The 18,128-nt window shown below is 38.9% G+C and overlaps 1 protein-coding gene across 1 annotated transcript in view; it reads right to left on the bottom strand.

The window, feature by feature from the left end:
• SOX5 (SRY-box transcription factor 5) overlaps positions 1 to 1,510 on the bottom strand; it is an 837,625-nt gene extending 836,115 nt beyond the window's left edge. Inside the window, exon 1 of the mRNA XM_068970546.1 lies at positions 1,425 to 1,510. The gene's annotated coding sequence lies outside the window, so the exon portion shown is untranslated. The remainder of the gene's footprint in view (positions 1 to 1,424) is intronic.
• Between the last annotated feature and the right edge of the window lie 16,618 nt (positions 1,511 to 18,128).

Raw genomic sequence — 18,128 nt, 5'->3', positions numbered from 1 at the left:
TAACAGAGATAGTTAAATCGTTTTGTGAAAAGCAGAACAAATATAAACTTTTTCCAACATTACTGAACGCACCCAACTCCCTACATTCTTGTTACATTATTCCAAACTACTTTTTACTAGTTTGATTTTAAGTGAAGCATAACTTTGCATTTCTTTTACTAGCCGTTTGCATGAGAATTGGATTCTTCATTAATTATTTGTTCTTATATCTTGTTATGTTTTAAATTAAGATGTTACTGCCTTTCTCATAATAATAGCTCTTTACATATGATGTTTGCTGTATTTATTAAAAGTAGTCCTAGTTTTCCATTTCCCATTTAATTTTATTTATATTTCTGTTTTTACTTGTAAAACTATAAAAGTTTCATATCTGCAATAATTCGTGACTTATTCCAGTTCCATTTCCATTCTGTTATCATTAAAGCTATACTCACAATGCTTTCTCCCATATTACTTTGATTCATTTGTCTGTGAATATATAAAGTCTTATTTATGAATATTTTAAAGTATTTGGGGGATTTAAAACAATTCCATTTTTAAAGATGATAAAAAAACTACCATTGAATGTAAAGGTTTTCACAAATAAACTCGTATCTTGAAGTTCTAGAAACATAAATCATATGACTTTTCAAGTATATTAGGAAATAAATTTTAATGCGCTCTGCAGGAAGACAACTTTTTCACTCTTCTCTTCAACTAAACAGAAAGGTAATTCCTTTTCCATTTTACTGGTAACACATTTCTAAACAATAGGACGCCTTTCCTCCAACCTTTTCTGTTCTCATTCATATGATAGTCAGTCATGGAACTATAAAAGGATTTTTAACTCCAGGTCTATGGTCAAACATTCAATTCCTGTTCCCAAGAGTATAACTTTTACAAGCATTTCATAAACGCACCCACAGATAGATGCCCAATAAATTTTCCTGCCAAGCAAATTGGAAAATACCTGTTTGGCCTCAGCAAACCTGTACTTTTGTATGTGTTTACAAAAACATACCCTGAAATACTTAATAGCCTATGGGAAGTTTTGTAAAATCTGTGACCTACCCATTGTGACCCAGAGTATTTCTTTTTCAGCAACAACAAAAAGTAGTAACAAATGCTTTTTTAAAAACATTTCAATGAAGAAGAAAAGCTTTTGCAACTTTAAGAAATGTGTATCTCATTAAGGAAATGAAAAGAAAAGAAATGTTGCTTTCATCTGCCAGTTTAGAAACATTACCTTCATAATGAGTCTGAAAATTATAATTACAAATTCAGTTGTCATCTGAACATAAAAGACTATGTATTATAGCTTTATATGCATATGTCACATATTTTACTTATAAATTAAAAATAAGGCACATAAACTTCCATTTTTAAAATAATCAATTTTTTCAAAGGTATGTATTATGTGTTTTATGAGTGTATCTTTTTCCTACCCAGTGCAGTGCCAAAAATTTCTGTTCAGGCTTCAGAATCTTGTAAGTAGATTCAGACAGGACTCGTGTCATTAGCAAGAGGAATCTAGAAAAAATAAAAGTAGACCATTAACAGTGCATTGTTCCTTTTTAGTAAATATATCAAGATATAAATCCTTAGAAGCATGAGATGTCTATGGTTTTCAAATAAATTTATATAGATACATAAATATCTTTATATATATATACATAGTTATTATTTATTGAAAAAGAGGCATTACTTTGATATCATAATACCACAAGAATTAATCCAAAAACTATTATATACATATAAATTCTGTTAAAGGCATTATATATCAATTTGCTATTTTTGTTTACTCGCTCAGTTGTGTCAGACTCTTTGTGACCCCATGGACTGCAGGACTCCAGGCTTCCTATTGCCCTTCCTCCTGCCCTTCACTGTTTCCCAGAGTTTGCTCAAACTCATGTCCATTAAGAGAGTGATGCCATCCAACCATCTCATTCTCTGTCACCCCCTCCTCTGTATTTATTAATCTTAAGTTGTTCATTTTGTATAATTTTGATATAAACATCCTGAGTATACTTTAGGACGGGTAGCATTCAGGTTCTTCTTTCTTGGAATGAGTTATGAAAAATTTTCAAGTGTCCTCATTGATTGCATTCAAATGTGTGCCAGCCAAGGTCAACATGACAACTGTCTAGTGGGAGCCATTCAGCTGTCTCTACATTGACATTCCTTGCTTGTGTCTCTGTGACTGCACTGCCCAGTCCAGTTTCAAAAATATTGCTCTTGCCACCTTCAGAAGTGAATGAAACTCTGGCTGTTATCAGTTCCTTAGGTGAGGTAAGGTGAAGTCGCTCAGTCGTGTCAGACTCTGCGACCCCATGGACTGTAACCTACTAGGCTCCTCCGTCCATGGGATTCTCCAGGCAAGAATACTGGAGTGGATTGCCATTTCCTTCTCCAGGGGATCTTCCCGACCCAGGGATCGAACCCAGGTCTCCCGCATTGGAGGCGGACGCTTTAACCTCTGAGCCACCAGGGAGGCCCTTAGACAGTTCTAAAAGCTATCTCTGGCAATCAGTTGAAATTCTCAAGAATCAGACTTTTGAAAGCAAAGAATCAGTACTTGGTGGTAGCCACAGCCTTGGCGCCAGTTCAGCCTCTTTACTATCAGTTCAATTTATGGAGAATTGAGTAATTCTTCATCATCATTCTTATTATGCCATTGATTATTCACTATTTTGGTCACAAGGCTTATGGTATTACGGTAGTTTCACTACCATACTGTTATCCATCTAAACCATGATTAGTAGAGGGGCTTTTACTTTATTCCAGTATCAGATCTTTTGTTAATAAGCACAAAAAGTCACCACATTGACAGAAGACTCCACATCATTTCATCAATTCACTAATTACTGCTTTGGAAAGTATTTAAAAGGGAGAAAAGTTATTAAATTTTGAACATCAGAAGTTATGCTGCTACTTGTTTGTAACAGCCAAGACATAGAAGGAACCTAAATGTCTATTGACAGATGAATGGATAAAAAAGATGTGGTGTGTATATGCAATGGAATATTACTTAGCCTTTAAAAAGAATGAAATAATGTCATTGGCAGCAACATGATAAACCCAGAGATTGTCATATTGAGTGAAGCAAGTCAGAAAGAGAAATACCATATGATACTGCTTATATGCAGAATCTAAAAAGAAATGATAAAAATAAGTTACAAAGCAGAGCAGACTCACAGACTTAGAGAACTAACTCATGCTTAAGAGGGGGTGGGGGGGGAGAAGATGGGTTGAAAGGTTAATTAAGGAGTCTGGGATCAACATGTAAATATTGCTATATTTAAAGTGGATAACCAACCAGGACTTACTGCACAACACAGGGATCTCTGCTTAATATTTTGGAACAACCTAAATGGGAAAATAATTTGAAAAAGAGTAGATATGTGTATATGCATAACTGAATCTCTTTGCTGTACACCTGAAACTACCATAACATTGTTAGGCAACTAAACTCTAATATAAAATTAAAAGTTTTGAAAAGGAGAAATTATGCTGTTGCAGTAAAATAAAGGTTGTCTACATATGGTCTGCCAATTTTTTTTAAAACAACTGTCTATTTTCATTAAAAATAAATTATACTAAAAAGGCACCCCAAACTTTACTTTTATCAATTAAGTGAAATGTCACATCTAAGCAACTGTAAAGACACTGCCACAGTAGACTTTACTTAAAAATGAAACAAAAAAGTTTGTCATATCCCATAAGTGGGCAATATAGAAATACACAGCTGGTAATTTTACCCACAAGAGGGAGCCTGTATTTTTATATTTTTGTCACAGAACTTGAAAAACCTGAACTAAAATATGTTCTAAAAAAATGTTTGTTGATACCATAATCTTTACGTAAGGTCAAGTTTTAAGCTAATCAGATTTCAGTTGGCATATTTTTCTTTAACCATAATATATCAGTATGTCACAAGACTGGAATGATGATTGGAATTTTTAAAATTTTCATACCTATATTGTAATTAGGTTTTTTCAGATATAATAATGAAGATATAGCTGCCAAAACAGCCTAAGAGGAAATTCCTTTCAGGTAGTAGTAACATTAGTTGAGCGAAATTGACTTGAATTATTATAAGTGCTTTAGATCCAAATTTAATAACATAGAAATGAAGTGATATTTCAGTCATCTTCTTATCAAAAAAGAGGGTTATATAAACCAGTAATTATCTATGTATTTTTGGAACAGGCAACACCCTATTTTAAAAATTATGGTGGTCATTCTCATCAATATCACTTAAGACTTGCCTAAGAAAGGGTATAACTGACATGACAGCTGGATGATCTTTCCTTTCTTAGAGTTGAGAAAAAGACCCTTAAAAAAAATCTAAGCTGTATTCTTCATATCTTTAATCTCCATAAACAATATCTTAAATTACTAAGTCTCTAAATAAATGTGCTCTGAGCTTTGGAAAATAAAATATATCCATCAACTTAAAAATTACCTTATAAAAGGTAGTTTTGGCAAGTCATCAACTGAGAGTGATCTGTTCTGTCACATTCAGAGACATAGTAATAATCTAGCTGAAATTTGTTTTGTGTTCCCTTGTAAAGTGCAGGGAAGACAGGTGATAAAGTGTCCCTGTCTCCTAGTGTCCTCTCCTCAGCCCCTTGACAATATTATACACCGGGGGCAGGAAGCTGAAGAAGAAAGGGTTAATCACCATTGTTCTTCCTTCTGAAATTCCAACCTACCCATTAAATCATTGTTTTTTCTCCTACTAGGCACCATGAATCTAATGGACCTAAAATCAATATCTTATAAATGACATAAAATATATATTCATTTTATGGACTAATGTACCCTAGTGTCTGAATCCTATTTACAACCTCCACTTTAAAAGAGAACAACAGACCTACTTCTGCCAGTAAAAGGTTACTCAGTCACTGGTGACATGTTGCAGAATGGACTGTCGTGCTCAAGTGTGGCACGAGGGCAAGACTGGTGCTGCAAATCCACCACTGTTGAAACTTGAAACCTAGTCCAGGGCACTCATGTTAGGATTCACAATTACAAACGAGCATGCATGGAGCTTCCAAGAGCTCCACCATCTTCCCAGGTGGATTCACACGTTTCTGTTGCATTAACTTGTCTTGTAACTTACATAAAATTTCCAGTCCATCAAATCATTACAATACTGAAAAAGAAAACACAACTTCCACTTCATAGTGACTTCTATAATGATTGAGGACACTCAATTAAAAAAAAAAAAAACTAAAAGACCAAAATGATCACTAGCCTACCAGAGAGACACTGGCCAAAAAAATGTAGCATGAGATCGCACCACATTAAACCATAGTTTCAAGCAAGCTCTGGGGAAACTAAGGGCATTTCATCTCAGTGAAACAACCAAAAAAGATACAATGACTGTCTGTTGGTTTTTACATAGTAAGAAAATATGCTGGGAGTTCCCTGAAGGTTCGGTGGTTAGGACTCCAAGCTTTCACTGCCGCGGCCCTGAGTTCAATCCTTGTTGAGGGAACTAAGATGCTGGCAAATCATGTGGTATGGCAAAAAAAAAAAAAAAATTGATGAGAAGGTTTTATAAAAGTAATTAGTTGTGGTTGTGCTGGGTCTTCCCTGTGGTGCTCAGGCTTTCTCTAGTTGCGGGGAGTGGGGTTACTCTTCCCTGCACTGCGTGGGCTTCTCATTGTGGGGGCTTCTCTCTCGTTGCAGAGCACAAGCTCTAGGTATATGGGCTTCAGGGCTGCAGCTCGAGGGCACTACAGTGCAGGCTCAGTAGTTGCTCTGTGACACGTGGCATCTTCCCTGATCAGAGATGGAACCTATATCCCCTGCACTGGCAGGAGGATTTTTACCCACCGTACCACCAGAGAAGTCCTCTCAGAAGCCATTCTTATGAGTGAGAAAGTCTTATGCTTAGTTTTAAAAAGAAAACTTCAGTTTACAATTTACTGCTAACTTTATTTTGAGGGGATCATTTTCTACTTTTAATATTTTTAAGATATCAAATGTAAAATACATGTACTGTAAAATATAAATACTCCTGTAGACTTTCTGTTTTGATGGGTACAAACTGAAATAGAGAATAACCAATAGGAAAAGCAACTTTTAAACAGATATTTTTTGAGAGAATTCTAGCAACAGGTCAGTATGAGGTTTCCTGTTCAGTTTTATGGCTTAAAATCCACAGAGTTATAAAACTACAAAAGAAAAAAAAAAGAACTGTTGTTCTTTTTTTTCCATTTGCCAACCAGAGTCATTTATCCCCTATTAGATAAAGTATAATAGACTCTACGGAAAGGGTCATTGGCCTTCCATTTAATGATATTGCCAGCCCCAATCTGCATTTTCCCGGCAATGTCCCTCAACACAGAATAAATGGCTGATCTCTTCACAATAACAGCTGATTTCTATTTATTAAGCTAAAAAGGTCACCATTTTCTACGGCTGGGCCGCCCTGCACTATTGATAATTTTATGCATAAACAAATGGCAAATTTGTGCCCCATAAATATGCATTAGCAATTACTTTTTCCTCGGGCAACGCTCACCGCATGCAAATGTGTACCTCACAGGGCCTGGGAGCTTTTGTTTTAGCTCTTGAACAGTGAAACAAAAGAGCACAATAAACAATTTTAAAATTGCCAATCAATAAGCAGTGCAGATGCAAAGGTAAATGGCAAGAAACTTGCTTAGAAACAACTAAACAAAAAGTGAGGAGGGGGAGATAGCAGAAGACTTTTCCGTTTTATTATTTCATTTCTTTCTCTTTCATAGTGAAAAGGCTAAAGCCCTCTTGACACAGAACAGCTAGAGAGGCTGGTGCTAAATCAGATGCCAGATGGGAAAAATAGAATATATACACATGTTGAATCAACACACATACAAATACACACACACACACACACACACACACACACCCCCGTCAAAAAGGAGGTCTGAGTAAAACGGTGTTCTGACATAATTTCAAATGCATCACCGATTCAAATTTCAGATTTTTCAATTTCAGAGATTCAAAGGATTTTTAAGCTGATAAACTGGGAGGCACTACACCGATGCATAGTTAAAGCTTAATGCTGCTGCATTTTGCCATTCTCTGTTTTCTAATAAAGACAAGGGAAACATACATTATCAATAAGTAGAATATGTTAGGGACATGAGGAAAAGGAATAAATAAGGAACATACTGAAAAGAAATTTTAAAAAATCTCACAAAACAACTATACATCCAGATGTTTAATATCAAAAACCTTTACCTCAGAACAATTCAAGAACAGTACGGGGGACATCCCTGATGATTTGGCAGCTAAGACTCCAAACTCCCGATGCAGACAGTTTGGGTTGGATCCCAGGCCAGGGAACTAGATCCCCCATACTGCCATAAAGGTTCCCATGCTGGCATAAAGACTGACGATCCCAAGTGTCGCAACTAAGACCCAGCGCAGGCAATAATAATAAAATATTCAAAAGAATAGCATTGGGAATAAGGATTTAGAGATAGGGCGCTAACAAGGACAGAAGCCACAGACAGGTGTAAGAAAGCCAAAGGGGAAAAATGTTACCTAATTTGAACTTGAACATAAATGATAGCTCAAGAAAAAGTTGACATTTTTTAAAGAAAAATAAACTTTTATAAGAGGTTTATTTGGCCCACTCTATCATGCACCACTCTAGGATCCATTTACCCTTGGATCTTGACAGAAATCTCTACAGGTTGGTATGTTTCACAGCATAAGGTACATAGCCGTTCGAAAACTGAACCAGTTAACAAAGCGGTGCTAGGTCTGACCTTTGACCTAGTGTGATGCCTGTACCTCTCATTTCACTACTGCATGGTCTGAGTCTGCCATCCACTCCTGAAAACGTATCTCCTTTAACCCGATTTTAAAAATCTCTTCCTCAATGTATTGGTGGCTTTCCCTTTGTGTGAACAAGTCAAACTGTATTAACAATTTAAAATTCAGGACTTAGGCCAGTTTTCAAAACTAAGCTACTAAACTACTTTTGTAAAATATACAAATGCTGATTTCTATATTAGTACAAAGATATGCTGGGCCTCCCAGGTGGCTCAGCAGTAAAAGAATCCGCCTGCTATTGCAGGAGAGATAGGTTTGATCCCTGTGTCAGGAAGATCCCCTGGAGGAGGAAATGACAACCTACTTCAGTATTCTTGCCTGGAAAATCTCATGGACAGAGGAGACTGTTGGGCTAGAGTCCACAGGGTTGCAAAAATTGGACACAACTAAGTAACAGAACATGCATGTGTGCGCACAAACACACACACACATGCACACACATACACACAAAAATATATTAGTACCTTCCCACTGAGACCATGCCATAGTTTTAATAATCATTTAATATAATAAAAAGTTTTGTTCTTACACAATGGTTTAGCCAGTGTTAACAAGAAAGTAGTAAAGATAAATAAAAGTATTCTTGGCCTAAAGGCAAACAGGCAAACATGAAAATCTAAAACCAACAATAGCTCTGTCCTGTTCAAAGTCAAGATACTCTTCACAGGGGCCTCTTAGAATCTCTGTGTGCGTACTAAAAGTCAACCTCATTCTTTAGAGGAGGCCACGAAACTTCTCCTGGCAGTACCTCCCCTGATAATGTCAGTGTTGGGAGATCAGGGCTGTTGCTGGCATGTCAACTGACGGTGTGAATAAGAGAAGATGCCCCGAGGTGGACAATCCATAAAATACATTACTTGCACAGTCATATACGATGGCCCCAGAAGAGACTTCATATTTTTCTTGGTTAGAAAAGTGTTATTTCTAGTAGTATAGAATCAAACTCCATCTTTTTTAGAGTTAAAGATTTTTTTTAAATTGGGGTGTAGTTTGGGTTTTCCTGGTGGTTCAGATGGTAAAAATCTGCCTGCAATGCAGGAAAACTAGGTTCAACCCCTGAGTCAGGAAGATCCCCTGCAGAAGGGAATGGCTACTTACTCCGGTATTCCTACCTAGAGAAGTCTACAGACAGAGGAGCCTAGAAGGCTACAGTCCATGGGGTCACAAAATGTCAGACACAAATAAGCAAGTAACAATATAGTTGTTTTACAATGTTGTACAACAAAGTGAATTGGCTATATATGTATATATCTCCTCCCTTCCATAACCGCCCCCCCATCCCATGGAGTTAAAGATGTTTGAGAATCAAGTACCCACTTATTATTACAAAATCAGCACAGCTGGATTCCAATACTTTATATATTAATTCAAATAATTATAAAGTTAATGTACTCCCATTTTGCTATCTTAATTATCAGTCTTCAAAGCTGAACATAAAAAACTTGAGCATGGCTTTTCTTGATCAACTAACTGCATTCAATGTGTGCTGAAGAGCATCACTACAGAAGAACCCATGTTGTCATTACCATCATATCTTGCCCAAGTCCTCACTCTCCATGCAAGGTAAGGATTTCAAACTAAAACCACAAAAACTCCAACTAATCTGGAGTTTGTCTGAAATTTATCAGTGCTTGTATAGTCAACCATGTAGACTGCATGTAAATGAAAGTGTGCTGCTGCTGCTGCTGCTAAGTCACTTCAGTCGTGTCCGACTCTGTGAGACCCCATAGATGGCAGCCCACCAGGCTCCCCCGTCCCTGAGATTCTCCAGGCAAGAACACCGGAGTGGGTTGCCATTTCCTTCTCCAATGCAGGAAAGTGAAAAGTGAAAGTGAAGTTGCTCAGGCGTGCCCGACTCTTAGCTACCCCATGGACTGCAGCCTACCAGGCTCCTCCATCCATGGGATTTTCCAGGCAAGAGTACTGGGGTGGGATGCCATTGCCTTCTCCGGAAAGTTCAGTTCAGTCGCTCAGTCGTGTCCGACTCTTTGCGACCCCATGAATTGCAGCACGCTAGGCCTCCTTGTCCATCACCAACTCCCAGAGTTCACTCAGAGTCACATCCATCAAGTCAGTGATGCCATCCAGCCATCTCATCCTCTGTCATCCCCTTCTCCTCCTGCCCCCAATCCCTCCCAGCATTAGAGTCTTTTCCAATGAGTCAACTCTTCGCATGAAGTACTGGAGTTTCAGCTTTAGCATCATTCCTTCCAAAGAAATCCCAGGGCTGATCTCCTTCAGAATGGATTGGTTGGATCTCCTTGCAGTCCAGGAAAGTGTGTTAGAAGTGTGCAAAAACTTGGTGTGTTATATGGACACTCCAGTATCCACAGCTTAATGTGACAGAGGCTGGGTCAAATAATTACATGATGTGTGCCCAGTTCCACTTTGATAGGAACAAAATTGTGGTAGAGGGTACCTTGTGAGGGATTGAGAAAGTCAGAGGACCAATGGGAAATTCTAGAACTTTGTGCAAGAGGAAAGTCACTGCCTTATTTATCTTGGGCGAGGGTCTGCCAGCGTCTTTGCCTAAGATCCTTTCTTCGTCCATCTCCTGCTCAGCTGACTACTGACATGTGCTCAGTCTTGTGGGTTAAGTTTCCCTGGCCCCCCTGGTAGTCAGCTTGCAGGTGAGTTAAGATACTGGGAGTAGGTAGTCTGGAGCTTGGTGTAAAACTGCATGGGCACACGCATGGGTATGTGTGTGGAGGGGGTGCAGGCAGCCACATGCGCACGCATGCACTCCTGTGTCTCCTCTCCCATTTACTATTTAAAAACATTTTATCATAGAGACAATTACACATTCAAAATAAAGACTTCAGAAAAACAAACTCCCATTGACTGTCTCCAAGGTTCAACACCTCTCGACCCTCTGCTGTTTGAGTCTCTCCCTCTTTCTTTCCTTTGCTATGTGTCTCAGGCAGCAGCTCCATTTTTACCAGGTTCCACCTCCTGCTGAACAGGCTCCCCTGGTTCCCGCTTGTGTCCAGTGACCCCAGCAACCCTGTGATCATCCTGCCAAACTCATCCCTTTTGTCTCCAGCATAAGGGTGGTAGTAACTTCTTCCTGCTCCTGACCTCTAGGTTGCTTTTTCACAGTTTATTATTGTCAATGTGCAACAATTTCTCACTATTAGATGCCCCTTTTTAAAATAATCACAGTGGCTTCTGTCTTCCTGCTGACCATAAAGAGTGCTTATTTTATTATCACCTACTGGCAGAATCATGATTTATCCTTTATTCATAGTTCCCTTGAAGCAGGTCAAGGCCACCTAAGGTATAAGACCCTTTCAACAGCATGGAGCCCAGCATGCTGGTCCAATATAGTCCATGCCCAATGTATGGTTCCCTACATATAACATTCACAATGCATTCATGTACCAATCTAATCTTATTCCATATCTTTTGCCAATTGCTTATTTATATCTTGCTTTTTAAAAATTGATTTGTCTTAATCTATGGACCAATAAAGGAGCAACAGAAACCTACTACTGCCCCGAGAAATTCTACCCAAGTGCCGAACATTTTGGGAATCTGGTCAGTCTATTTTAAGGGGGTAGCTCAATCTGTCATGAAAATATATTTTTCCAGTGGTAGATGGCAGAAACTAGTTAACCAAGATAGACATGTTTAATATGTAGGTATTTGTTTATTAAAAACAAAATATGACCTTCTGATGTTAGGAATGTGTGTGTGCATATATGCATGCACATACACACACACACACACACACACACACACACACCATAAAAATGACTGACGCTAGATGGCTCTTACAAAATTACATTTTGAAAAATTATGGGACTATGAATCAAACATATAGATTAAATTTCCCTGAAACAGACATGTGCTTAATAATTAATGGGAAAGGATACAAATAATATTTATGATTTTATCCTACTCAAAACACTTGAATAATTATGCAGTAATCATAGGGCTAGATGAAGACATACTTATCAGATTGGAACTCTAATCTGTAAGGCAATTTTAAAACATAAAAGGATCTTAAAATTGAAATAATGGAAATAAATCCATGCACTGAAACTTTAACCTACTTTAACATAGTCCTTTGTTTATAAAAATTTTAAGACAAAAAGATCTGCTTCAGATAATCTTCAGATAAGTACACAAGACTATGTAATTTTTAATGGCAGCAATCACAATGCAAGCAAGGATGAGATGTGGCAATGGAAAGAAGAGAATATAGTTAATAACTATTCAGTTCAAATTCAAGTTAGATATAACCAATGCTCTCTATGTAATAAGGCAGTATTTTAAATATGGGTTCCAAAACCGATTTTCATCCAGTAGATGGGGAATTGGATAAGCATTCAAAACAGAAAAGTCAACCAGAAACACAGTGGGTATGACAACCGTGCTGAAACAAGTACAAATAGGAGGACAAGATGCATTGAATCTGAAAAAGATTCAACTGAAGAACAAGAGAGCGCTTCTCTGGTGGTTCAGTGGTTAAGAATCTGCCGGCTAATGCAGGGGACACGGATATGATCTCTGGTCCAGGAAGATTCCATGAGCCTCAGAGCAATTAAACCCATGCCTCACAACTACTGAGCCTGTGCATCGCAACAAGAGAAGCCATAGCAATGAGAAGCCCAAGCACAGCAACTAGAGAGTAGCCCCGCTCACTGCAACTAGAGGACGCCCATACACAGCAAGGAAGACTCAATGCGGCCAGAAATAAAATAATAATAATAAGTTGTGAAATTAAAAAAAAAAAATGACCAAGAAAGGGCACCAGTCACTAAGTTCAATCAGATATTTCAAGGGCTGCCATTTGGAAAAATATAGACAGAACATATTGTCTCATGTTCCACATGAGAACAAAGTCATATTTTTGTTTTTGTTTTGATGGCAGGATTATGAAGAGGTAGTAGATTTCAGTGCATCGTGAAAACCAACTTTTTATTAAATTAGTTCCGCAGTAAGATGACTGATTGGAGGCACGTCAAATGATTTAGGGTTAAAGCCAGGGCTCTGGATTCAAGGAGACCGGGTTAACGTTCTGGCTTTGCTACATACTACCCAAGTGATCCTGGGCATAGTCAGTCACTTAACCTCAGTTCTTCATCTGCAAAATCTTCCAAATATATTCTCTACCAAAGAAGGTGGCAGAGAAGGTAATGCAAGACCATGTCTCAGAGGTCTAAGAAAAGGATTCTGAACAAAATGACATACTGGATCATCTAGCTTTTAAGATCCATTCTAACCTTAGACTAAATTATTCTATTTCTCAAAGTTCAGGCATATATTTTCATACAATTTCAGGCCAGGAAATCTCCCACTGATTTTGTAAAAGGGGGAAAAGTTTGTGGCAATTCTGCATTAACAATGTTTCAGCATCAAATAGAGAAAGGATATTCATTTTTGACCAAAATAAAGCTATTAAAACTCACAACGTATTTTTAGTTAATAAAAAGAAACATAACGTCATAAGTCAGAAATATGGTTACTAAAATCAGCAATATCCATTTTGAATAAATTTACATTATTAACCTTATTTTCTCCTCTTTAAAGTCTCTAGCTACTCAATTTATAGATACTTCTTGGATTCTGAAGAAACATGAACAAAGTACTTAGCTTCTTGAACACTGAGCATGGCTTCCTCGCTGCTGTCAGCCAAGCCTTTCCACCACTCCTTCAAGCGTGCCTTCTGTCACAGCCACTCAGCACACAGCAACCAAGAACACAGACAAGTGAGCTAAGCAGGGCTAAAGGGCAACTTCAAAAGAAGTGATTCTCAAATCCTTTTTTGTGATGCCCCAGGGTTCCTCTAGTTATTTCAAGGAATGCTCTAAAACTTTCAAGAAGTTCTTAAAACAAAACCATTTTATTCTTCTCAGCCTAACAATTACAGAGCTCTTTAGACTTTTCAAGGCATTTTCACTTAAACTATCAGATCTGATCCTTGCGGCAATCCTTGAAGGTAGGGATGACTGGGATGATCCTTCTCTTACAGATTAAAACAAATCTGAAAAATTGTGATGTGACTCCCAAGTCACTAAACTATAAAGCAGCATAAAAAAGGCAAGAGCCCAAGTCCTGTCTTCTTTCTTCTCCGCCATGCTTTGTAACAGAGTATCTGCAGTACCTGTGTGTGCAAAGTCACTTCAGTCACGTCTGACTCTTTGCAACCCCGTGGACTGCAGTCCGCCTGTCCGTGGGATTCTCCACGTAAGAATACTGGAGTGAGTTGCCTGCCTTCCTCCAGGGTATATTCCCAACCCAGGGATCAAACATTAGTCTCCTATATTGCAGGCAGATTCTTTACCGCTGAGCTACTGGGGAAGGCCACCTGCAGTTTGGAGAGGTCATTTTGAAAACCTTCAAATCACGGAAGCATTCATTTATTTCTGGAGCTGTGAACGTTGACCAGGATTATGCTACACTCTGTATTTACCTTCTCATTCGTTGATAGATGTTCCCATTTTTAAAAATGGAAATAGCACAGTGGTTCTCCACCAAGGGTGATTTTGCCCCTTGGGGGACATTTGGCCATGTCTGCAGACATGTTTGATTGTCACACTGGTGGGCAGGGGGGTGGGACACTACTCTAGACCACAGAAGCCAGGGATGCTTCTAAACATCTCTGAGTACATCTGGGACAGCTCCCCAACACAAAGAATTATCCAGTCCAAAATGTAAATAGTGTTAAGAAGGAGAAACCCTGGTTTAGCAGCAATTTTATTTAAGCCATCTGTTTTTGTCTCTTATTTTTGTTATATAATCATAATGCTTTCAGATTGTAACATTTCCTGAGTCCTAATGACTGGTTTGGCATTAGGCTATCAGCTCTTGGGTAGTCACTAATTCCACAAAATGCCCTCTGCCTTAATCTTTGCTCTTTGGCAATACGTTGAACAGTGGTTCAAGTGACAGAGGTCACCATTACTGAGATAAATGGATCATAAAATAATTCATCGTGGTATTTATAACACTTTGCTTAGAAGAATGTTGAAAATAAAGCGAAGTAAATGGGGAAAGTCAGAAGCATACATTTCAATAATATGAAATGAAAATGGAAATTTATTTCAGTTATGAGATTGATCTTTGACTTTCCTATTATGTACAGCTTACATCAGATAATCACAACAATGTGCATCCAATCTTAAAAATAAAGTCGGTTATCTCTTGACGTGCTAAATTATTTCAATAAGCATCATAATAAGTAATAATATCCTCTTTGCAGAGAATGTCACCCTTCGCCTTTGCCCTGTTAAAACCTTCCCCGAAGCAATGGCTCTCAACGCTTGCTTCCTATGGACAGGGTCCAGGCTGTCTTCTCCGGGCTTAGTTCCAGTCTTAACACGAGCCAAGTAGAGTCCCTTATTTGGAAGCAGCGAGTTGCCTCAGTCATAAGGACGCATTACGATATCTCCTCCGTATTTTGTATGTAGTATTTCGCTTCCTTAGTCTTTACCTCTTTGGTGTCTTCAGATATGTCAGCATTTGAATGACGAATTAGGGCTTTAAAAGAAACCTTTTTAGTTCACTTTCTGTTTAAGATTGCAAAAGACCCTGATGCTGAAAAAGACAGAAGGCAAAAGGAGAAAGGGGTGGCAAAGGATGAGACAGTTAGATAGTATCACTGACTCAATGAACACAAATCTGAGCAAACTCTGAGAGACAGTGAAAGACAGGGAAGCCTGGTGTGCTACAGTCCATGGGTGTGCAAAGAGTTGGACATGATTTAGCGATGGGCTTCCCTGATAGTTCAGCTGGTAACGAATCAGCCTGCAATGCAGGAGACCCCAGTTCAATTCCTGGATTGAGAAGATCCACTGGAGAAGGGATAGTCTACCCACTCCAGTATTCTTGGGCTTCCCTTCTGGCTCAGCTGGTAAAGAATCTGCCTGCAATGTGGGAGACCTGGGTTGGATACTTGGGTTGGAAAGATGCCCTGGAGAAGGGAAAGGCTACCACTCCATTACTCTGGACTGGAGAATTCCAAGGACTGCATAGTCCATGGGGTTGCAAAGAGTCAGACACAACTGAGCAACTTTCACTTCAGTCCAGTTCAGTTCAGTCACTCAGTCTTGTCCGACTCTTTGTGAACCCATGAACTACAGCACGCCAGGCTTCCCTGTCCATCGCCAACTCCCGGAGTTCACTCAGACTCATGTCCATCAAGTCAGTGATGCCATCCAACCATCTCATTCTCTGTCATCCCCTTCTCCTTCTGCCCTCAATCATTCCCAGCCTCAGGGTCTATTTAAATGAGTCAGAACTTCTCATCAGGTGGCCAAAGTATTGGAGTTTCAGCTTCAACATCAGTCCTTCCAATGAACACTCAGGACTGATCTCCTTTAGGATGGACTGGTTGGATCTCCTTGCAGTCCAAGGGACTCTCAAGAGTCTTCTCCAGTACCACAGTTCAAAAGCATCAATTCTTTGGCACTCAGCTTTCTTTACAGTCCAACTCTCACATCTATACATGAAAAACCATAGCCTTGATTAGATGGACCTTTGTTGTTGGCAAAGTAATGTCTCTGCTTTTGAATATGCTATCTAGGTTGGTTATAACTTTCCTTCCAAGGAGTAAGTGTCTTTTAATTTCATGGCTGCACTCACCATCTGCAGTGATTTTGGAGCCCCTTCCACTGTTTACCCATCTATTTCTCATGAAGTGAGGGGACCGGATGCCATGGTCTTAGTTTTCTGAATGTTGAGCTTTAAGCCAACTTTTTCACTCTCCTCTTTCACTTTCATCAAGAAGCTTTTTAGTTCCTCTTCACTTTCTGCCATACGGGTGGTGTCATTTGCATATCTGAGGTTATTGATATTTCTCCCGGCAATCTTGATTCCAGCTTGTGCTTCTCCCAGTCCAGCGTTTCTCATGATGTACTCTGTATATCTTAACTAAGCAGGGTGACATACTTCACATACTCCTTTTCCTATTTGGAACCAGTCTGTTGCTCCATGTTCAGTTCTAACTGTTGCTTCCTGACCTGAATATAGGTTTCTCAAGAGGCAGGTCAGGTGGTCTGGTATTCCCATCTCTTTAAGAATTTCCACAGTTTGTTTTGATTCACACAGTCAAAGGCTTTGGCATAGTCAATAAAGCAGAAATAGATGTTATTCTGGAACTCTCTTGCTTTTTCCATGATCCAGTGGATGTTGGCAATTTGATCTCTGGTTCTTCTGCTTTTCTAAAACCAGCTTGAACATCTGGAAGTTCACAGTTCATGTATTGCTGAAGACTGGCTTGGGGAATTTTGAGCATTACTTTACTAGTATGTGAGATGAGTACAACTGTGCGGTAGTTTGAGCACTCTTTGGCATTGCCTATCTTTGAGATTTGAATGAAAGCTGAGCTTTTCCATTCCTGTGACCACTGTGGAGTTTTCCAAATTTGCTGGCATATTGAGTGCAGCACATTCACAACATCATCTTTCAGGATTTGAAATAGCTCAACTGGAATTCCATCACCTCCACTGGATTTGTTCTTAGTGATGCTTCCTAAGGCCCACTTGACTTCACATTCCAGGATGTCTGGATCTAGGTAAGAGTGAGTGATCACACCATCGTGATTATCTGGGTCATGAAGATCTTTTTTGTACAGTTCTTCTTTGTATTCTTGCCACCTGTTCTTAATATCTTCTGCTTCTGTGAGGTCCATACCATTTCTGTCATTTATTGAGCCCATCTTTGCATGAAATGTTCCCTTGATATCTCTAATTTTCTTGAAGAGATTGCTAGTCTTTCCCATTCTATTGTTTTCCTCTATTTCTTTGCATTGATCGCTGAAGAAGGCAGCAACAGAAAAATAACAAATCTTTTCAATAATCTACGAAAGCTACAAACTTGCTGTATAGAAATACAAACTTCCACATTGAAAGACCAATCTCTAGAGGTCTTTTGTGTTTCTCTACCCCTTGTGAAGCAGCTTTCTTCAGAAATACCTTTTCAAGGACACTTGTATAGAGAAAACCTTAGAAGATAGAGGCAGGGTCCCCCTCCTAGGCATAGGGGAGGTTTGTTCCACTGTCCAGTATAATAAGGATCATGTTTTGTTGTTGTTGTCATTGTTTAGTTGCTAAGTCATGTCCAACTCTTTGCAACCACATGGACTTCAGTCCACCAGGCCCGTTTGTCCATTAGATTTCCCAGGCAAGAACACGGGATCAAGTTTACTCAGTGGCAAAAGTTAGGTATGCTTAAATTCCTAATATAAAAGAGTCAGGTTCCTTAAGCTCAGGCTTTCTCCCCTGAAGTGTATGCATTGCCAGGCTCTCTGTGAATCACTTCAGTTCTGTTGCTCAGTCATGTCTGACTCTTTGTGAACCCATAAA

This window comes from Capricornis sumatraensis, chromosome 4 (genome assembly GCF_032405125.1).
Source record: "Capricornis sumatraensis isolate serow.1 chromosome 4, serow.2, whole genome shotgun sequence".
Classification (NCBI taxonomy): domain Eukaryota; kingdom Metazoa; phylum Chordata; class Mammalia; order Artiodactyla; family Bovidae; genus Capricornis; species Capricornis sumatraensis.
This window is presented reverse-complemented; position numbering and strand designations above follow the sequence as displayed.